The sequence below is a fragment of the Symphalangus syndactylus genome, chromosome 13 (assembly GCF_028878055.3).
Source record: "Symphalangus syndactylus isolate Jambi chromosome 13, NHGRI_mSymSyn1-v2.1_pri, whole genome shotgun sequence".
Classification (NCBI taxonomy): domain Eukaryota; kingdom Metazoa; phylum Chordata; class Mammalia; order Primates; family Hylobatidae; genus Symphalangus; species Symphalangus syndactylus.
Window position 1 is genome coordinate 47,460,194 of NC_072435.2, and position 23,358 is coordinate 47,483,551.

At 40.0% G+C, this 23,358-nt stretch overlaps 1 protein-coding gene and 1 pseudogene across 1 annotated transcript in view; both read right to left on the reverse strand.

Annotated features, from left to right (window-relative positions):
• LOC129459384 (zinc finger protein 85-like) overlaps positions 1-23,358 on the reverse strand; it is a 385,447-nt gene that overhangs the window by 310,397 nt on the left and 51,692 nt on the right.
• On the reverse strand, positions 2,463-2,896 carry LOC129459419 (small ribosomal subunit protein uS8-like; annotated as a pseudogene).

Genomic DNA, 23,358 nt, shown 5'->3' on the forward strand with positions numbered 1-23,358 from the left:
AGTTTAGCTAAAGCAATTTTTACAGAAGTAGAACAGGCAGAAAGTTAAAAAAATTAATTGGTTACAGCGGCAGTTACAGAAAAATAAACAGTTCCAGGTGCAGGGGCTTAAACTATCACAAAGAGGTAAATGCAGGGGTTTTAGGTGCCATCCACGGAGCGCATCCCCAGGAGCTGCTGGTTCAGCTTGCCTCAATATCTTATCAGTAAGTGCATTCCTGGACGTGCTTGGAGTCAGCTTGCACTAGTTATGCCCTTAAGGGTGGGAGGTAAAGGGGCTGTAAGTGAAGGAACTAAAATGGAGTCTGTCCGGCTCTGTCAGCTAAGAGAGACAATCAGGTTAAAACAAGGTAGGGTATCACAAGATCATGCCGTTGTACTCCAGCCTGGGGGACAAGAGCGAGACTTTGCCTCAAAAAAAAAAAAAAAAAAAAAAAATTGGTAATATGGTGCACCCTAAGCTATAGAAAGACAGTTATAAAGAAAGATTTTATATAAGCAAGAATCTTGTATGGTAAATTCTTGTTCCAAAAGGAGATGACTGGTTGTTTAAAGAATGGATGTTTAGGACAAGTCAGAAAGTTTAAGTATGTTATAAGATGGTTTGTGGAAATAGAGTTGAATAATTGAAGGAAAGGTGTTGCCAAGATTAACACTAAAGTTACTTTAGCCACCGGATGATGTATTTCTCCCAATCATATTGAAAGTTATAAAAATGACCTAAACCTAAAAGTATTCCCTAATGGCAACTCAAGGGGAAAATGTATGTTTTTCTCAAAGAAAATGTTACTATTATATTAACGTTTCTGGTAATGTGCAGCGACATCTAGCGGAGGCAAACCAGTGTTACAATCCATTGGGACAACTAATAGGTGTAAAATTCTGCTATTATACAATAAGGTTATATTACCCCACTAACAGCAGTCATCTTAATATGAATATTCTAATCCTATCTTCAAAACCTTCTGGTAAAAATTATCTCTTTTTGCCTAGGTGCTGCAAACAGCCACACATGGACACACCATTGTTTTTTGTTGTTGTTTGTTTTAAGACGAAGTCTCGCTCTGTCACCCAAGCTGGAGTGCAGTGGTGAGATCTCGGCTCACTGCAACCTCCGCCTCCCAGGTTGAAGCAATTCTCCTGCCTCAGCCTCCCTAGTAGCTGGGATTACAGGCACGCAACACCAAGCCTGGCTAATTTTTGTATTTTTATTAGAGACACGGTTTCACCATGTTGGCCAGGCTGGCCTTGAATTCCTGACCTCAGGTGATTCACCTGCCTCGGCCTCCCAAAGTGCTGGGATTACAGGCATGAGCCACTGCACCTGGCCTGGACACACCATTTTTTCCAAGAACTCTTAGATCAACCTCAGGAGGAGCCCTAACTCCTGTTCCCCAACATGATGGTCCTTTTCAGCAGGAAGTATCTTGAAAGATTCGTCATCTGGCACGCCCTAACAGCAGTTAGGAATACTTCTCCTGAGGGGAGAATAATATAGGAGTTATTAAGAAATTATTTTAGGCACTTAGAGAGGGTAAAAGAGTTATCTTACTCGAATTTTTCTTTAATAAAAAGCAGCCCCCCAAGCCATTTCTTTCCTAACAGAAGACTGCCTGAAAAGTCAAGCTGCAAGCTGATAAGCAGGCTGGAGACTTGCATATGTAAATGCAGGTGTCTGTATTAAAAGGCAAGTACATTTCAACAGAGGTGAATTCCTCCTCTTTTTTCTTTGACACCACGTGTGTGGGTGTCATGGCACCAGCCAGGTAAAGCCACATAAGCAGGTATCATGGTGACTGGTAGAAGCTGCATTTGCATAATAAAAGACTAGGGTGGGAGGACCAGCCTTTTCATGGGCTATGTAAATGGCAAGCCTGGTCAACCAGTCTCCTGTGCCCTATGTAAATCAATCACTGACTCCTCAAGCTTCTCTACAAAATTAATTGTGTTCTACCCGCAACCAGGAAATTTTTTAGGTTACCTTGTTTCTCAGCATGAGGAGCTTTCTCTCTCTCTCTTATTTTTGTGTATTAAACTTTCCACCCCAAAATCACTCCTCGTGTGTGTTCGTGTTCTAAATTTTCCCCGTGTGAGACAACAAACCCCGGGTATTTACCCCAGACAATGCAGCCATTTCAGAGTCTGGGAAATGAATCTTAGTCTCAGAAAAAAAGAAGAAAATGAACATGGCAAGGTGCTTAGGATTCTGGTCCACTGGATCTTCGTATCCCTAGCAAAGTAAATACCATCACAGTCAGCACCCAGCAAGTTACCACCACATAATTTCTTGTTTGTTCCAAAATAAATAAAGGTGATTCTTATCACAAAGGCAAATAAAAAGTAGTTTACTTTTTAAACTGAGCTGTATCAGTTTAGTTTACTCTTAAGTTCTTATAATTTTGAAAATGCAGTTGACACTTGTATGGCTTATGAAATTTTTTTTTTTTTTTTGTCCATGAGGCATTTTATTTGTAAATATATGTATTACATCCCTAGAAAAAGAATCCCAGGATTTTCCCTCCTGTGTGTTTTCGTCTTGCTTCTTCATGGTCCATGATGCCAGCTGAGGTTGTCAGTAAAATGAAACCAAACTGGCGGGATGGAAGCAGATTATTCTGCCATTTTTCCAGGTCTTTGAGTTGCACGTCAAATCTGGGGCTGATCACTCCGCACTTGTTTAGCCTGCCTGTGAGGTTCACAACAATTTTCCCAGCTCTGTGGTCATCAATGATTTCAAATTCGCAATGTAACCATGCTTCATCATCACAGTGAGAAACCGGACGATGCCTTTGGAGCACGGCCTAATAAGCACCTGGCGTTTGCCTCTCGTCGGCATTGTTGATGCTCTTGAGAGCGGCCGCCAGGACACTGATGCGCACCATTGTGGCGGCGCGGGAAGATGGCGGAAAGACCGGCTTATGAAATTTTTTGATAGCCTAACATTACTTGAATTGTTCAAAGAACAGTATATTTTACATTAAGAAGAGTAAACTGTGTGTATTTGTTTTCTATATTTAAGGTTTAGAATCACAAATTACACTCCTGTTTATGATTTGAAAACTTCAAAGTTTGGTTTTTCCATCTGTACATACACAGAACAGTGTTATGATGCTGAAACATTTGTATCTTAAGATGGCAGTCACAGTTTCCGTCTATCTGGATATATTTTGGACTTTTGTATGTTAAACATAAGAAAGAGACTTTTTGTTTTAGGTAATCTAAGACTGTTGTACACAAACTTTACAGATTACTGTAGGGTTCAGCAAACTATGTTTATAATGTGATATTAATATCTCTATTTTGATGTCTAAATCAAAACTTTTTTTAGAAATAATTTTTTTTACAAATGTCTCCACAAATTCAGGTTTATTTTATAAAGTGGCAGAATAGTAAAGAAATAGGTGGTTTGCCATAATATATGAATACTTGCACTTAATTAAAATACCAAATATTATGATCAAAATTTAGATAGCAGATTTAAATAATTTCTTGATTTTTCACTACAGTGATAGAAATTCACAAATATTTTATAAATCAAAGCTATTAGTATTAGGTTTTACTTAGTAGTAATATGTATATATTCTGGGTATTTAAAAATATATATATATACTTGGTATTTGAAAACACCAAATTATTGATGAAAAATGATCATTTTGAACAAATTCTTGATCATATATATCATACATCTACATACATATCATCTATGCAATCATACATATCATATATGTATGATGTATAATATTATATGATCAAGAATTTGTTCAAAATGGATATTTTTCATCAATAATTTGGTGTTTTCAAATACCCAGAAGTCTTGTTTTAATCAGATTAACTCTAAGAATAGTTTACTAATTTTATTTTTTATAGTGTGTTCAAAATTTTATAGTTTAATACGGATTGATGATGGGTAAACAAATCAATTTCTTTTCAAATCTCATAGGCCTATTACATTGTCGAAGATGTTATCGATAAAAATTCTTTCTTTTAATACTGTTTACAGGGATTTAGGTCTAGTCTAATCTGCTCAACCTGTTAATCAGTGTCAGCTGCCAGATTCCAATTCATTTTTAGTGTGCCTGTGTGACTTTTTCCCCATAGTCTCTGAATTAAATTTTGATTAGTTATTTGAATATCATATAACACAGCTTATACATTTAAAACAAAACCACCAGGTAAAATGAGTTCCAGCTTAGTATAAAGAAGCTGTCACCAAGTTAGTGTTACATACACAGATGGATGTGGCGCAACAAGATTTTAGACAAAAAAATTTGAATTGAACTATGGCAACATGTGTTACTATGACTTAGTCCCTAGTGGGCTTATGAATAAAGACAAATTTCAGCAAATTTATCCAGTTGCTTTCAGTATCTCTAAAGATAGTATATCAAGAATTCTCATGCTACTGTCTGAGAAAACGGATTCTTCTCTTATCTAAGAAATCAACTGGATATATTTTTATAACCTTGCGCAAGAAAAAGCTGCAATGCAGTAATAACAATTACAGATGATATAACATGGAAAAGAATAATCCAGAATGTCAATTTCAATATGTAAGTATTTAGGTTGGGCATAGTGACTCATGCCTGTAATCCCAGCACTGGGAGGCCGAGGCGGGCGGATCACTTTAGGTCAGGAGTTCAAGACCAGCCTGGCCAACATGGTAAAACCCATCTCTACTAAAAATACAAAAATCAAGCATGGTGGGAAGCACCTGTAGTCCCAGCTACTCAAGAGGCTGAGGCAAGAGAATAGCTTGAACCCAGGAGACAGAGATTGCAGTGAGCTGAGATTGAACCACCGCATTCCAGCCTGAGTTACAGAGTGAGATTCTGCCTCAAAAAAAAAAAAAAAAAAAGTAACCTTTCACTTGAAAAATGTGATAAAATTAAGTTTTTGGTAAGCTTTGTGTAGCTTAACATCAGCACAGAGTAGAAAAAAAAAATTTAAAAATGTAAACAAAAAGCTACACCAAAAAAGCTAACATCTACCAGTGCATACATATTGATCTTAGTTTTGGGAGAGTCTAAAGCAAAACATTTGGTGAACTTGATAACAGTTATTTTGATCACATTGGCATACTGATAAAATCATTTAATTTCACTGAAACATGTTCACATCTTAAAAATACTGTTTTGTAACATGAATAATAAATGTAAAGTCTTTATCCTCAAGAGGATCCTGATTCTCGAGATATATGGCAACCCGTGTCTCTGGTTTCTCCAAACTGAAGTTTCATGAAGGCTGAAACATGGAGTGAGAGGGACACAACAACAGAGCATGTGAAGCAAGAAGGATGAGGTAGGATGGTCAGCTCTAAGGCTCAGAGGTTCCTGGGGGACCCCAATAGAATGATGTCAACTATGAAGATTACTAGTAAACATGAACATAAAAAGCTGAGGCTGGGCGTGGTGGCTCATGCCTGTAATCCCAGCAGGGATTACCTATGGAAGGATTGCCTTTGGGAGGCCTAGGCAAGTGGATCACAAGGTCAAGAGATCAAGACCATCCTGGACAACATGGTGAAACCCCAACTCTACTAAAAATACAAAAATTAGCTGGGCATGGTGGCGCACACCTCTAATTCCAGCTACTCAGGAGGCTGAGGCACGAGAATGGCTTGAACCTGGGAGGTGAAGGTTGCAGTGAGCTGAGATCGTGCTGCTGCACTCCAGCCTGGTGACAGAGTGAGACTCCATCTCAAAAAAAAAAAAAAAGTTGAAAACTCCATGGCTTCTCTTTGGTGAGAAAAAGTCTCTGGAATTACAAACAGTCCTGCCAAAAGGATTGAGCCAGAATGACATGTATCTAAGGATTATTAAGGAGGAATGTTCATAAGCACATAAGTATTTGTTCCAAAACATATTACAGTAGCATTATCCTTTTCTGTAATTTCAGCTTCCCCAAGGTACGGTTGCCATACATGAACTAAGACGAGGGACTAATATGTTGAAGGAAATTAGTTTCTAAATTTTTTTTTTTTTTTTTTTTTTTTTTTTTTTTTTTTTGAGACGGAGTCTCGCTTTTTCACCCAGGCTGGAGTGCAGTGGCGCGATCTCGGCTCACTGCAAGCGCTGCCTCCCGGGTTCACGCCATTCTCCTGCCTCAGCCTCTCCGAGTAGCTGGGACTACAGGCGCCCGCCACCACGCCCGGCTAATTTTTTGTATTTTTAGTAGAGACGGGGTTTCACCGTGGTCTCGATCTCCTGACCTCGTGATCCGCCCGCCTCGGCCTCCCAAAGTGCTGGGATTACAAGCGTGAGCCACCGCGCCCGGCCATTAGTTTCTAAATTTAAAAAACTTGCAATTTTTTTTTTTTTTTGAGATGGAGTCTCGCTCTGTCACTCAGGCTGGAGTGCAGTGGCGCAATCTCGGCTCACTGCAACCTCTGTCTCCCAGGTTCAAGCAAATCTCCTGCCTCAGCCCTCCAAGTACCTGGGATTACAGGTGCCTGCCACTAGGCCCAGCTATTTTTTGCATATTTAGTAGCGACAAAGTTTCACCATGTTGGCCAGGCTGGTCTCAAACTCCTGACCTCAGGTGATCCACCCACCTCGGGCTCCCAAAGGCCTGGGATTACGGGGGTGAGCCACCGCACCTGTCCCAAAAACTTGCAATAATTTTATAAATTTTATTGAATTCTGTTTCATATGTAAATCTCACAGAAAGAAACTATCCAGTAGCTATTTCCCTCAGACTTTTCTGGGAATTTCTGTTGCCTGATTTCAAATCAACCTTATTTGAATCCTAGTCATTTTTAAAGCCCCAGATGTAATAAAAGAAAAAGGGCAGAAATGAAACCAAGTTTCCCCAAACACTCAATGTCTAATATATTTTGTTCCCCAAAATGACCCAAAAAACCACACAAGCTAAAAAACAGTGGGTTTGAAATTTAACCTACATTCAACAATAGCAGTCAAAACCATATGTAAAAATTAGCAAAGTCATAACTTAGAAACATTCTGTTATTCCAGAAAAAATAATAAAATTCTTATTTTGGCATTTTTAAAAAAGTAAAAATACACTAAATATGACAAAATATACCAACTCATATCTTTGAAATATGATTTTCTTTCTCTTAAATATTTAATATAATATTTAGACAAGACTTTCATGTATTATAGCTACCATGCATGAATTAAAATAGCCTTGGGGGAAATAATTTTTATTAATAATGAATATTGAGGATCCAAAAATGTAAAATAATTTATCTTGGATACACAGCTAGTGACCCAAATCAAGCTCAAATATGTTTGATTTAAAAATTTTAATTTTGCCACAGTTGACAATGTTGACGTAACAGCTAAATCTGAGCCTCAGAGCTGATAGTTGGGAATAAATCAAGACAAGTACTATTGAGGCAGGCTAGGTAGTCAAGAAAGTGGCTATGTCCTCAGGATGCGGCAACCATGGCAACTGCATGACAACTGCAGACTGCCAATACAATAAGCACCAGGATTTACATTGGATTTCAGCTCATTCAGGAAAAGATCTCTCCAGAGGGAAATTCCCCTGTAGAGAGCACAGTTTGATTTTACTTGTCCTCTAACTGACCTTTTACTCATTGTTATAGTAAAAAACACTCACGTGTGTGGAGATTTAAGATGCTAATGAGATATGTGACATATAAAGAAACATGTACAGGTACTCTGTCTGTGTACCAAGAGGACCACCCAGAACAATGGTTACTCGTAACATCTCTTCCCATCTCCTTATAATTATATAAGACACTCATAAATGGAATCTCCCTAGTTCCAGTTTTGCTGAATCATTCTTTTTTTGTTTTTTTTTTTAATTTGAGATGGAGTTTCGATCTTGTTGCCCAGGCTGGAGTGCAATGGTGCAATCTTGGCTCACCACAACCTCCGCCACCTTGGTTCAAGCAATTCTCCTGCCTCAGCCTCCCAAGTAGCTGGCATTACAGGTGCCTGCCACAACACTGGCTAATTTTTTGTATTTTTAGTAGAGACAGTGTTTTACCATGTTGGCCAGGCTGGTCTCAAATTCCTGACCTCAGGTGATCCTCCCACCTCAGCCTCCCAAAGTGCTGGGATTACAGGCATGAGCCACTGCGCCTGGCCCAAAGTATTTTAAAATGGAGGTTGAGAGCCTTGAGAGTAAAGGTCAGATTTGATGATCACGCCATACTCACCACTCCGATGATTCTGTATTTTGTTCTGATCCTGGACAAGCCCCCAAATGAAATGGCTACACTGTCTAGGGTAAATACCTGGGGTCCATTGTCTTGTGCCAGGAAAATTTATGACATAAACACACAGGAGGAGTGGGTTTAGGAGCAGAAAGTTTAATAGACAAAAAAGAAGAGAGAAAGCTTCCTTATGCTGAGAAAGCAGATCACCCAGAAGAGTTTCTGGGTTTGGGGCAGAACACGATTGATTTTGTAGAGAGGCTTGAGGAGGCAGTGATTGATTTACATAGGGCCCAGGGGATTGGTTGACCAGGAGTGCCATTTACATAGCCAGTGAAAACACTGGCTCCCCACCCTAGCCTTTTATTATGCAAATGCAGCTTCTACCTGGCTGTCACCATGACACCTACACACAGGGTGAAAAGGAAAAGGGGGAAGTTTCCATGTTGAAATATAACTGACTTTTGGTACAGCTGCCTCTATTTACATATGCAACCCTCCAGCTTGCTTATAAGCTTTCGGTTTGACTTTTTAGGCTACTTTCTGTTAGTAATAAAATGGTTTGGGGGCTGCTTTTTTTTTTTTTTTTTTTTTTTTTTTTGAGACGGAGTCTTGCTCTGTCGCCCAGGCTGGAGTGCAGTGGCGCAATCTCGGCTCACTGCAAGCTCCGCCTCCCGGGTTCACGCCATTCTCCTGCCTCAGCCTCTCCGAGTAGCTGGGACCACAGGCGCCCGCCACCACGCCCGGCTAATTTTTTGTATTTTTTTAGTGGAGACGGGGTTTCACTGTGGTCTCGATCTCCTGACCTCGTGATCCGCCTGCCTCGGCCTCCCAAAGTGCTGGGATTACAAGCGTGAGCCACCGCGCCCGGCCGGGGGCTGCTTTTAATTAAAGGAAAATTCCAGTGAGAACTCGTTTACCCACTTAAACTGCCTAAAATAGTTTCTTAATAAATCCTGTATTAACTCCTTTTCAACTTCATTTCTATTGTAGCATGAATGATTTTGCACTGCTTTGGCATCTGCCTTTAAGTTCTGCTAATTTTCTTTGACTTTTTTTATTCTTGTCCATTTCTGGTGGTTGCTTTGCTGTACCAGTTTGAGAAGTTCAGGTGGCTTCACTCTCAGCTGCTCCAGCAGTCCATTCATTTGGCTCAAGCTCTTGGGCAGTTTCTCCCTGTTCTTCTGTTTGTGGCATCTCATATTTGTCAGCAGGGCCTGGTTTTCAGAAACCATGGCTACCACCTCGTTCCACCTGCAGGGTGGCTCTTGTACTTCTGATGGATGCTGATTCTACAGAAAAAACAGCAGCAGCCAGAGCACCCACATCTGGGGTCACCCAGCTCAGGGACGCCTTGGCTGTAACCCTGGGATGAGGTCCAGCTAACTGCATAGAAATCCAAGGTCATCCAGGGCATTTCCCACAGCTGGGTGAACCCTCCTCAGTTTGTGGAGCCAGGCCCTCCCACCAGCTTCCTGCTACCTCCTCCTCTACCATCAGAGGGATGCACAGGATGACACAGGAGCACGGAGTCACCATGGAAGAGTCCAGGGGAGTGAGGATGAGCTGGGCCAGGCAGCCTCAGGCCCAGTGCATGGTGGTGTGGTGCACCTCATACCTGAGCAGAGATCAGATCAGCCACTGCCACTGCCATTGCAGGGAGGACAGAGAAGCCCAGACTTCCTAGCCAGCCTCCCTCTGCACCAGTAGAGATGAAAACTATTTCCTAAACAAAAGCATGGAGTAGAACTTGTATATCTGACCCAATCACATTTTCATTCTCCTTTTCTTTTTGTTTTGCTTTTTCCTCTTAGATTGTGCTCTTCTGAAGTCAGATTGGGGTAGGAGGCTTATAGGAAACTTCAGAAGTATCCACTTCTCAGGAGTGTGTGAGGCATTTATGAAGTTAGACTTAAAGTTTCATGAGAGTAAAGACCAAAACTTTCCTTTCTCTATTTTACTTTCTAAGGCTACCAAAAGGATGGCATATCATGTGTGCTCAACACACATTTATTGGTTAAAAGAATGAATACATATTCTTTGTAAACTGTGAAACTATGGAAATCAAGCCTTTATTATTATTTTCTAAAGTTTAGTTAATAAAATCAAATAGAAAACAATGAAGTGGAAAATGCAGAAAGCACTATTGAAAGTTTAATGTTAACCCAGCACTCATGGGTAAAATACTTAATTTTTTTTCTTTTTTCAGATGGAGTTTCACTCTTGTTGCCCTGGCTGGAGTGCAGTGGCGCGATGTCAGCTCACTGCAACCTCACTTCCCGGGTTCAAGCGATTTTCCTGCCTCAGCCTCCTGAGTAGCTGGGATTACAGGCATGCGCCACCATGCCGGGCTAATTTTGTAGTTTTAGTAGAGACGGGGTTTCCCCATGTTGGTCAGGCTGGTCTCGAACTCCCGACCTCAGGTGATCCGCCTGCCTCGGCCTCCCGAAGTGCTGGGATTACAGGTGTTAGCCACCTGGCCTGGCCATTAAAATTTTTAGTTTCTAAATTTGGGACCATTATCATTACATTTAAATTGCCACATGAGGATGGAACATGAAATCTGACTTCAGGAGAGCACAATTTAAGGGAAATGGCAAAAAAAAAAAAAAAAGAAAATTTGATTTGGTCAGATCTGCAAGTTCTTCTCCATACTTTTTGTTTTTTTAGAAAATAATTCTTTCCTCTGCTGGTGCAGAGTGAAGCTAGCTAGGGGAGCCTGGGCCCCACTGTCCTCCCCGAGGTGGCAGTGACCGATTTCTGCTCAGGCATGAGGGATGCCACCACGCGCTGGGCCTGAGGCTGCCCGGCCCAGCCCCTCCTCACTCCCCTGGACTCTTTCACGGTGTCTCCAGGCCCCTGCACCATCCTGTGTAACTCTCTGATGAAAGGCGAGGTGGCAGCATAAAGATGATGGGGGAACTGCCCCGCATGCCAAGGAAGGCTCACCCAGCTGCACAAAATGCTCTGATTGACGTCGGGTTTCTGCGCACCAAGCTGCGCCATGACCAAGGGTTACAGCCGAGGCGTCCCCGGGCTGGGCGACCCCGAACGTGGGCGCTCCATCTGCTGCTGCAGTTCCTGCTGTGCTTGGCTAAGCTGTGGCTGGAACCGGCGCCCCCCAGAAGTGCAGAAAGAGGCGGTAGCCATGGTCCCTGAAAACCAGGCCCTGCTGACAAATCTCAGACGCCAGGAACAGAAGAAACAGAAAAATGGACGGACTGTTGGAACACCTGAGGGTGAAGTTGTGCGAACTCCTCAAAGTGGAACAGCAAAGCAGCCACCAGAGATGGACCAGAAAGATGAAAAATTAACAGAAATCAAAGGCAGATGCTAAAGCAGTGCAAAACCGTTCACACAACGATAGAGAGAGAATTGAAGAAGTCTGAGAAATGACAGAGAGAAAGGACAGCAGTGACCATGTTAAGGTGCTGACGATTCTGGTCCACTGGATCCCATCATCCCTAGGACAGTAAATCTCATCACAGTCACCACTCAGCAAGTTACCACCGCAGCATTTCCTGTTTGTTCCAAAATGAATAAAGGTGATTCTCATCACAAGGGCAAATACAAAGTAGTTTATTTTGTTTTTTAACTGAACTGTAGCGGTTTAGTTTACTTGTTCATGTTCTCATAATTTTGAAAATGCAGTTGACACTTGCATGACTTATGCAGTTTTTGATAGTCTAATGTCACTTGATGTTCCAAGAACAGTATATTTTAAATTAAGAAGAATAAACTGTATTTGTTTCATATATTTAAGGCTTAGAGTCACAAATTTGAAAACTTAAAGTTTGGTTTTCCATCTGTTCATACACAAAACAGTGTATCGTGCTGAAATATTTGTTTTTTTTTTAAGTGGCAGCCACAGTTCCTGTCTGTCTGGATATATTTTAAACTTTTGTATGTTAAGCTTAACATAAGAGACTTCATTTTGTTTTAGGTAATCTAAGATTGTTGTACACAAAAAAAACTTCACAGATTACTGTAGGGTTCAGCAAACTATTTATATAATGTAACATTAGTATCTCTATTTTCTGATGTCTAAATATTTCTTTAGGAAAGACTGTTTTTGTTTTTGTTTTACAAATGTCTTCACAAATTCTGGCTTATTTCATAAAATAACAGAATACTAAAGAAATGGGTGCTTTGCCATACTATATGAATACTGGCACTCAATTAAAATACCAAATATTTTCATCAAAATTTAGTAAGTTTAAATAAATTGATTTTATCACTACAGTGATAGACATTAACAAATATTTCATATATTACAGCTATTAGTATTAGGTTTTACTTAGTAATTATATATAAGATCAATAATCTGTTTAAAATGGATATCTTTCATCAATAATTTGGTGCTTTCACATACCCAGAAGTCTTGTTTTAATCAGATTAAGTCTGAGAATAATTTACTAATTTCATTTTTGGAATGTGTTCAAAATTTTCTAGTTTAACCTAGTATTGATTGATGATGGGTAAACAAATCAATTTTTTTTCAAATCTCATAGGCATATTATGTTATTGAAGATGTTTTCAATTAAAATTCTCCCTTTCAATATTGTTTACAGGCATGTAGGTCTAGTCCAATCTGCTCAACCTGTTAATCAGTGTCAGCTGCCAGATTCCAATTCATTTTAGTGTGCCTGTACTTTTCTTTCCATAACCTCTGAATTCATTTCTATTACTTATTTAAATATTATATAATATAGCTCATATATTTAAAACAAAACCACCAGGTAAAATGAGTTCTGGCTTAGTATAAAGAAGCTGTTACCGAGTTACATATATAGATGGATGCAGCTCAACAAAATTTTAGACAAAAAGTATTGGACTAAACTATAACATGTGTTGCTATGACTAAGCCTCTAATGACCTTAAGAATAAAGACAAATTTCAGCAAATTTATCCAGTTGCTTTCAGTACAAAAGGTACTAAAGGTAGTACATCAAGAATTCTCATGCTACCGCCTGAGAAAACAGATTCTACTGTTACCTAATAAATCAAAATCAACTGGATGGCATTTCTATAACCTTGCACCACATAAAGAAAAACTGCAACGTAGGACTAATTAACGCAGACTCCATCATAAGGAAAAGGGGTAATCCAGAATATCACTTTCAATATTTAAGTATTTAAATTTTTAGTTGAACATGTGGTGAAATAGTGCTTTTGGTAAGCTTTGTGTAGTTGAACATCAGCAGTAAGTAGAAAAAAATCTTCTTTAAAAATGTAAACAAACAAAATCATACACCAAAAAAACTAACATTCACCAGTGGGTACATATTGATCTTTGTGTTGGGAGAGTCTAAAGCAGAACATTTGGTGAACTTGATACGATTATTTTGATCACATTGGCATACTGATAAAATCACTTATATTTGGCCAGGTGCAGTGGTTCACACCTGTAATCCCAGCACTTTGGGAGGCCGAGGTGGGTGGATCATGAGGTCAGGAGTTTGAGACCAGCCTGACCAACATGGTGAAACACTGTCTCTGCTAAAAATACAAAAATTAGCTGGGTGTGGTGGTGCATGCCTGTAATCCCAGCTACTCAGGAGGGAGGCTGAGGCAGGAGAATCCCTTGAACCCAGGAGGTGGAGGTTGCAATGAGCCGAGATCGCGCCACTGCACTCCAGCCTGGGTGGCAGAGCGAGACTCCGTCTCAAAAAAAAAAAAAAATATATATATATATATATATATATTTAGTTTGAATAAAACATGTTCACATCTTAAAAATACTGCGTTGTACTTACTATGAATAACAAATGTAAAGTCTTTATCCTCAAACAGATCCTGATTGTCAACTCAATACATACGGCAACCCATTTCTCTGGTTTCTCCAAACTGACGTCTCGTGAAGGCTCAAATATAGAATGACAGGGACTCAACAACAGAGCATGAGAAGCAAAAGGGATGACGTAAGATGATCAGCTCTAAGGCTCAGGGATTCCTGGGGGACCCCAATATAATGATGTCAACTATGAAGCTTACTAGCAAAATAAATATAAACAGCTGAAAACTCCATGGCTTTGCTTTGGTGGGCAAGAGTCTCTGGAATTAGAGTCATGCTAAAAGGATTGAGCCAGAATGACATGTTTCTAAGGCTTATTCAGGGGGACTGTTCATAAGTACATAAACATTTGTTCCAAATCTTATTACAGTAGCAATATCCTTTTCTGTAATATCAGCTTTCCCAAGGTACAGTTGCCATTGACAAACTAAGACAAGTGCCTAATATGTTGTAGGCAATTAGTTTCTAAGTTTAAAAAACTTGCAATAATTTTATGAATTTCATTAAACTCTGTTTCATGTATAAATCTCACTGAAAGGCAGTATCCACTAGCTATTTTCCTAAGTCATTTCTGGGATTTTCTATTGCTTGATTCCAAACCAACCTTATTTTAATCCTAGTCATTTCTTTATTTTTTTTTTTATTTATTTATTTTTTTTTGAGACGGAGTTTCGCTCTGTCACCCAGGCTGGAGTGCAGTGGCGCGATCTCGGCTCACTGCAAGCTCCTCCTCCCAGGTTCACGCCATTCTCCTGCCTCAGCCTCTCCCAGTAGCTGGGTCTACAGGCGCCCGCCACCACGCCCGGCTAATTTTTTTGTATTTTTAGTAGAGACGGGGTTTCACCGTGGTCTCGATCTCCTGACCACGTCATCCGCCCGCCTCGGCCTCCCAAAGTGCTGGGATTACAAGCGTGAGCCACCGCACCCGGCCCAATCCTAGTCATTTCTAAATCCCCAGATGTAATAACAGAAAGACAGCAGAAATGAAGCCAAGCTACCCCAAACAGTCAACGTCTAATATATTTTGTTCCCCAAATGAACAAAAAACCACACAAGCTACAAAACAGTGGGTTTAAAATTTAACCTAAATTTAACAGCAGTTTTACCATATGTAAAAATTAGCAAAGTCATAACTTATGTACCCATAGTCTGTTATTCTAGAAAAACTTAATACAATTATTATGACTTTTTTAGAGAATAATACATTAAATATGACAAAATACACCCACTCATAATATCTTTGAAATACAAATGATTTTATTTTTACTTTTAACATTTAATATTTAGACAAGACTTTCACGTATTATAGCCATCATTCATGAATTAAAGCAGCCTTAGGGGAAACAGTATTTTATATTAATAATGACGATTGAAGCTCCAGGGATGTCAAATAATTTCTCTGGAATACACAGCTAGTGACCCAACAAGCTCAAATATGTTTGATTTAAAATTTTTGACTTTCCCACTGTTGACAATGTTGACATAACAGCTAAATCTGAGTCTCAGAGTTGATAATTTGGAATAAATCAAGACAAGTACTATCGAGGCAGGCTAGGTAGTCAAGAAAGTGATGATGTCCTCGGGCTGCAGCAACCACAGCAATTGCATGCTGACTGCATATTGGCAATACGATAAGCCCCAGCATTTACATTGTATTTCAGCCATTCAAGCAAAGCTCTCTTCAGTAGGGAAATTTGCCTGTAGAGAGCATGCACATTTTGATTTTACTTGTCCTCTAACTGACCTTTTACTCATTACAATAGTAAAAGATACACATGTGTGTGAAGATTTAAGATGTTACTGAGATATGCGACATATAAGCAAACATGCACAGCCACTGTGTCTGTGCACCAAAGGAACCACGCAGAACATGCTTACTACTAACACCTCTTCCCACCTCCTTGTAATTACATAAGACTCCCATAAATGGAGTCTCCCTAGTTCCAGTCTTTGCTGTCTCATTCTTACAGCAGCCTGCTCTGAATTCCTTCTCTCTCAGCAAATACTGGCTATTCTTCACCTAACTTTTAAAATAGTATTTCTACTTTGCAGTAAATCACTCTATGCTGCATCTTCATTGTTTTGTGTCTCTTGTTTAAATTTTTTGAAAGTGAGAAGAATCGAGGTCTCACAACAGCCATCAACACTATCATGCTTTGTTTTGTATTCTTTATTCTTTCTCTGATATGTCACCATTCACATTTTAAACCCAGACAACACTGCTAAATTAAAAATTTAAATAATCACAAAACAATTTGTCATAAAAGCATGTATATGGCCGGGCGTGGTGGCTCATGCCTGTAATCCCAGCACTTTGGGAGGCCAGGGCGGGCAGATCACCTGAGGTCGAGAGTTTGAGACCAGCCTGACCAATATGGAGAAACCCCATTTCTACTAAAAATACAAAATTAGCCAGATGTGGTGGTGCATGCCTGTAATCCCAGCTACTCAGGAGACTGAGCCAGGAGAATTGCTTGAACCGAGAGGCGGAGGTTGTGGTGAGCCGAGATTGTGCCATTGCACTCCAGTCTGGGCAATAAGAGCAAAGTCCATCTAAAAACAAAACAGTTAAAATGCCTTTGAAGAGTGAAAATAAAGGACAGATTAAGCAGAGAATTTGCACTCCAGCCTGGGCAATAACAGCGAAAGTCCATCTAAAAAAAAAAAACATTAAACTGCCTTGAAGAGTGAAAATAAAGGACAGATTAAGCAGAGAATTTGACATGGAAAAAGCTGGTCAATTGTTTGAAAATTACATTGCGGCTGGGCGCGGTGGCTTATGCTTGTAATCCTAGCACTTTGGGAGGTCGAGGCAGGCACATCACGTAAGGTCAGGAGTTGAAGACCAGCCTGGCCAACATGGCAAAACCCTGTCTCTACTAAAAATATAAAATTTAGCCGGGTGTGGTGGTGGGCACCTGTAATCCCAGCTATTCGGGAGGCTGGGTGCATGACAGGTGCGTGACACCATGACTGGCTAATTTTTTTTAATTTCATTTTTTGTATTTTCAGTACAGATGAGTTTTCACCACGTTGGCCAGGCTGGTCTTGAGCTCTTGACCTCAGGTGATCTGCCCATCTCAGCCACTCAAAGTTTTGGGATTATAGGCGTGAGCCACCATGCCCAGCATATTTTTTCCAAATTTTCTAGTTTGCATGCATAGAGGTGTTCATAGTAGTCTTTGACAATTTTTTGCATTTATGTAGGATTAGTTGTGATTTCACATCTCTAATATTTAAATAGATGCAGAGAACAACAACAACAAAAAAGATGCAGAATAAAAGTTTGACAAAAGTTGACATTCCCTTATGATAAATCTCTGAAAAAATTAGGTATAGAACAAATGCACCTCAGCCAATAAATGCCACATATAACCAAAAAATGCACAGCTAACAACATACTAAACAGGGATATATTGTAAGCTTTTACTCTAAAAGCTAAAACAAGACAAGGAAGCCCACTCTAATCAGTCTTAATAAACATAGTACTAAATGTCCATGACAAAGAAATTAGAGAATAAAATCAAAGACATCCAGGTTAGGAAGAAATTACATTATCCCTGCATAATTATCTTTTATCTCTGTACATAATCTGAAGTATAGAACAGCCTAAGACTTTACTGAAAAATATTAAAATAAACACATTTATTAAATTTCAGAATACAAAAGCAACATCCAAAAGTCAGTAGCATTTATGTACACTAACAAGTATCTCAAAATGAAATTAAAAAATAATTCCATCTACAAAAACTGTAGTAACTATACTTTGAAAAAAACTTAACCAAAAAGGTGAAACACCTTGTATTATACTGTAAATAGCATTACATAAATTAAGTAATGTGCAAATGAAATACTACTCATTTATGAATTGCATTAATAAATTTCTATATTACACAAATTGATCTACAGATATAATGCAACCATTATCAAAATACCAGCAGCATACTTCATAGAAAATTTAATTTATATGATACCATGAAAGACCCTGAATAGCCAAAGCAATCAAGAAAAAAAAGTAAAGGTATTACCATACCTTTAAAATATTCTGGCCGGGCGTGGTGGCTCACGCTTGTAATCCCAGCACTTTGGGAGGCCGAGGCGGGCGGATCACAAGGTCAGGAGATCGAGACCACAGTGAAACCCCGTCTCTACTAAAAATACAAAAAAAAATTATCCGGGCGTGGTGGCGGGCACCTGTAGTCCCAGCTACTCGGAGAGGCTGAGGCAGGAGAATGGCGTGCACCCAGGAGGTGAAGCTTGCAGTGAGCCGAGATTGCGCCACTGCACTCCAGCCTGGGTGACAGAGCGAGACTTCGTCTCAAAAAATAAAATAAAATAAAATATTCTACAAAGCAATAGTAACTAAAACAGTATGGTACTTGAATAAAAACAGACACATAGGCCAATGCAGCAGAAACAAAGAGACCAGAAATATATCCATGTATTTACAGCTAAGTGATTTGGAATAAAGCTGACAATTTCTTTTTTTATTTTTGAGATGGACTCTTGTTCTGTCACTAGGCTGGAGTGCAGTGGCGCTATCTCGGCTCACTGCAACCTCCGCTATCCAGGTTCAGGTGATTCCCCTGCCTCAGCCTCCTGAGTAGCTAGGACTACAGGTGCATGCCACCACACCTGGCTAATTTTTTTGTATTTTAGTAGAGATGGGGTTTCACCATGTTGGCCAAGATGGTCTCGATCTCCTGACCGCATGATCCACCGTCCTTGGCCTTCCAAAGGGCTGGGATTACAGGCATGAGCCAAAGAACAGTATCTTCAATAAATGATGCTGAGAAAACTTTATTTCCACAGGCAGAGAAATAAAATGAGACCCTCATCTCACACTGTATATAAAAATCAATTCAAAATAAATTAGACACTTAAATGCAAGGCTTGAGATGAGCGTGGTGGCTCACACCGGTAATCCCACCACTTTGGGAGGTGGAGGCAGGCAGATTACCTGAGATCAGTTGTTAGAGACCAGCCTGGCCAAGGCAGTAAAACCCCGTTTCTACTAAATATACAAAATTAGCTGCGCGTGGTTGCAGGCTCCTGTAATCCCAGCTACTCGGGAGGCTGAGGCAGAAGAATTGCTTGAACCCAGGAGGTGAAGATTGCAGTGAGCTGAGATCTTGCGCAATTGCACTCCAGCCTGGGCAGCAAGAGTGAGACTCCATCTCAAAAGCAATAATAACAAATAAATGTAAGGCCTGAAACTCTGGAACTGCTACAGAAAAATAGAATGAAAGCCCCTTAGATTGTTCTGGGCAGTAAGTTGGTTTTTTTTGTTGTTGTTTATTTTTATTTTGCGACAGAGTCTCACTCTGTCACCCAGGCTGGAGTGAAGTGGCATGATCTCGGCTCACTGCAACCTCTGCCTCCCGAGTTCAAGTGATTCTTCTGCCTCAGCCTCCCAAGTAGCTGGGATTACAGGCACCCACCACCATGCCTGGCTAAGTTTTGTATTTTTAGTAAAGACGGGGTTTCACCATATTGGCCAGTCTGGTCTCGAACTTCTGACTTCAGGTGATCCACCCACCTCAGCCTCTCAAAGTGCTGGGATTACAGACGTGAACCACCAGGCCTGGACAGTTTTTTAATTTAACCTCAAAATCTTAGGAAATAAAAGGAAAAATGGATGAGTCAGATTATTTCATATTAAAAAGCTGCTGCACAGAATCTGATACAATCGACAACTAAAAAGATGAGAGAAAATATTTGCAAATTATACATGTGACAAGGAGTTAATATCAAAAATATGTAAGAAACTCTGCTGGGCACGGTGGCTCACACCTGTAATCCCAGCATTTGGGGAGGCTGAGGTGGGCAGATCACCTGAGGTCAGGAGTTCCAGACTAGCCTGGCCAACATGGTGAAACTCCGTCTCTACTAAAAATACAAAAATTAGCCAGGCATGGTGGCGCATGCCTGTAATCCCAGCTACTAGGGAGCCTGAGGCAGGAGAATTGCTTGAACCCAGGAGGCGGAGGTTGTAGTGAGCTGAGATCACACTACTGCACTCCAGCTGGGACGACAGAGCAAGAGTCAGTCTCAAAGAAAAAAAACTACATATATATGTATATATATATAAATAAATATACATATAATATATATGAAACTCAACTACACAACAAAAACAAGTTAAGTATTAAAATGAGCAAAAGACTGAAATAATTTTCAAGAAAAATACTTATGGCCAACAGATATATTTAAATATGCCCAATGTTAATTATGATCAGGGAAAGGCAAGCCAAAAACAACTATGAGATATTGATTCACTCCTGTTAGAATGACTCTTATTAAAATGAAAAAGAAAAAAATGTTATGAAAGATGAGAAGGCATTGCACGCACACTGTTGGTTTGAATGTAAATGAAGACGGCCATTATGAAAAACAAAATAGAGATTTCGCAAAAAACTTAAAATCAAACTACCATGTAATACAGCTGTTGCACTATTGAGTATATATCCAAAACAAATCAGAATGAAGAAACACTTACACTTCTATGTTGTTTGCAGCACTCTTCACAATAACCAAAATATAGAATCAACAGTTCAGGCTGGGCGTGGTGGCTCACACCTGTAATTCCAGCACTTTGGGAGGACAAGGCAGGCTGATCACTTGAAGTCACGAGTTCGAGACCAGCCTGGCCAACATGGTGAAACCCTGTCTCTACTAAAAATATAAAAATTAGCCAGGCATGGTGATGGGCACCTGTAATCCCAGCCACTCTGGAGGCTGACTTGGGAGAATCGCTTAAACCCAGGAGGTGCAGGTTGCAGTGAGCAAAGATTGCTCCACTGCACTCCAGCCAGGGTGACAGAGTGAGACTTCACATTAAAAAAAAAAAAAAAAAAAAACAGTTCAGCATCTAATGAGTAAATAAAGACAATGTGGTAGATACATATAGTGGAATACTATTATTTAAAAAAGAATTTTTTTTTGAGACTGAGTCTCTCTATATACAATCTTGGCTCACTGCAACCTCCACATCCCTGGTTCAAGGGATTCTCATGCCTCAGCGTCCAGAGTAGCTGAGATTACAGGTGTGCACCACCATGCCCAGTTAATCTTTTGTTGTACTTTTAGTAAAGATGGGGTTTCTTCATGTTGCCCAGGCTGGTTTCAAACTCCTGGGCTCACACAGTGCACCTGCCTTGGCCTTCCAGAATGCTGAGATTACAGGTGTGAGCCACCACACCTGGCCTAAAAAAAAGAAAAAAAATTCATTATTTTTAATCACATGGATTAAGCTGGAGAACTTTGAGATAAGGTTAATAGTTCATGATTTCACTTACACATGGATTCCAAAAAACTTAATCTCATTGATGTAGAGTAAAATGATGACCATCAGAGGCCAATGTATTCAGAAAAAATGGCTGGGCACAGTGGCTCACGCCTGTTATCTCCCAGCACTTTGGGAGGCCGATCACGAGGTCAGGAGATGGAGCCAGTATGGTCAAATCCTGTCTCTACTAAAAACACAAAAATTAGCTGAGTGTGGTGGCATATGCCTGTAATCCCAGCTACCTGGGAGGCTGAGGCAGGAGAATCACTTGAACTGGGGAGGCAGGGATTGCAGTGAGCCGAGATTGTGTCACTGCACTCCAACTGGTGACAGAGTGAGACTGTCTCAAAAAAAAAAACCACAAAAAAACGGAGGGTTGGAATGATGTCTGTCAAATAATACATAGAGTTGAATAGAAGAAATAAGTTCAAGAGATTTTTTTGTACAGCATGGTGACTATAGCTCGTGTTTTTGTATTTTTGAAAATTGGTACGACAATGTCATGTGGTTTCACCACAAAAATGTTAACTATGTGAAGTATTAATTACCTAGAACTAATCATCTGACAATGTATATACACTTCAAAATATTATGTTCTACAGAAAAAGTACACATTTTATCTGTCAAGTTAAAAAGTTTTTAAAGATTTATAGAAGGATAATGTGTCAAATACTGTCCGTGTCTTTGTCATAATCTTGGTTGAATAGTATCAAAATATACAGTTTTTTCTTGGTTGAATAGTATCAAGATATATAGTTTTTGTGTTTTTATCATCTGCCAGTCATAGCCATAGGATCTCTGATATTTAACAGCATGTTCTGGACCCAGCACATTGCATGGGAGAAGCTTACGTACTTTAGGATTTTTACTTTAAGCTTGGGGCAGCTGGAGTTTCTGGTGCTGATGGTAATTGTGTGAAAGCCACTCAAAGAGCAGGTGTCGCTTATGGTCCCATGACTGGCCACTGTGAACACAGTAAACTAGTTTGCATGCAAAATAACAGGAAATGTTTTAATCCAAACGCTGTCATGATGTCCAAAATTTATCCAGAAAAAATGACCAAGGAGTTAGCTGCATTTTGGGGACAGAAAATAAAAACTGTAGACTAAACTTCACCCACTTAAAAAATTATATGAGAAATTTCTCCAAATTGTAATATCAATATGGAAAAGCAATATTCTTTTAAGTTTCAAATTCACAGAGCTCATTATTTTGCAGCCTTTAACATCTACACTTAAAAATAGAAGATTCTGGCCGGGTGCGGTGGCTCAAGCCTGTAATCCCAGCACTTTGGGAGGCCGAGGCGGGTGGATCACGAGATCAGGAGATCGAGACCATCCTGGCTAACACGGTGAAACCCCGTCTGTACTAAAAGTACAAAAAAATTAGCCGGGCGTGGTGGCGGGTGCCTGTAGTCCCAGCTACTCGGGAGGCTGAGGCAGGAAAATGGCGTGAACCCAGGAGGCGGAGCTTGCAGTGAGCCGAGATTGCGCCACTGCACTCCAGGCTGGGCAACAGAGCGAGACTCCGTCTCAAAAAAAAAAAAAAAAAAAAAAAATCGAGGATTCTGCATGGAAATGTTAAGTTGTGCTATATAATAAAAAAGTAAATTTAAAATTGTTCACTTACCATTAACTCTCTTAAAAACTTAATTTCTATATTTTCTTGCAAATTTTGTTTGCCACTTTGTGTAAGAATCAAATTTTTTTTTTAACAAAGAACAACTATGCTGATTTAATCCTCTCACCTGTGGACAATGTTTGCTTTTATCTTAACTAATCTGAAAGTTATATTGATAACCGAACTCTCCAGTTAAAAACAATTATTCAGTGCATTAAAAAATACCAACTTTCGGGTCGGTGTGGTGGCTTATGCTTGTAATCCAAGCACTTTGGGAGGCTAAGGCAGGTGGATCATATGAGGTCAGGAGTTTGAAACAAACCTGGCCAACATGGTGAAACCCCGTCTCTACTAAAAATACAAAAAAAAAAAAAAAAAAAAAAAAGAAATCAGCCAGGTGTGGTGGCAGGTGCCTGTAATCCCAGCTACTTGGGAGGCTGAGGCAGGATAATTGCTTGAACCTGGAAGGCGGAGGTTGCAGGGAGCCCACATTGCACCACTTCACTCCAGC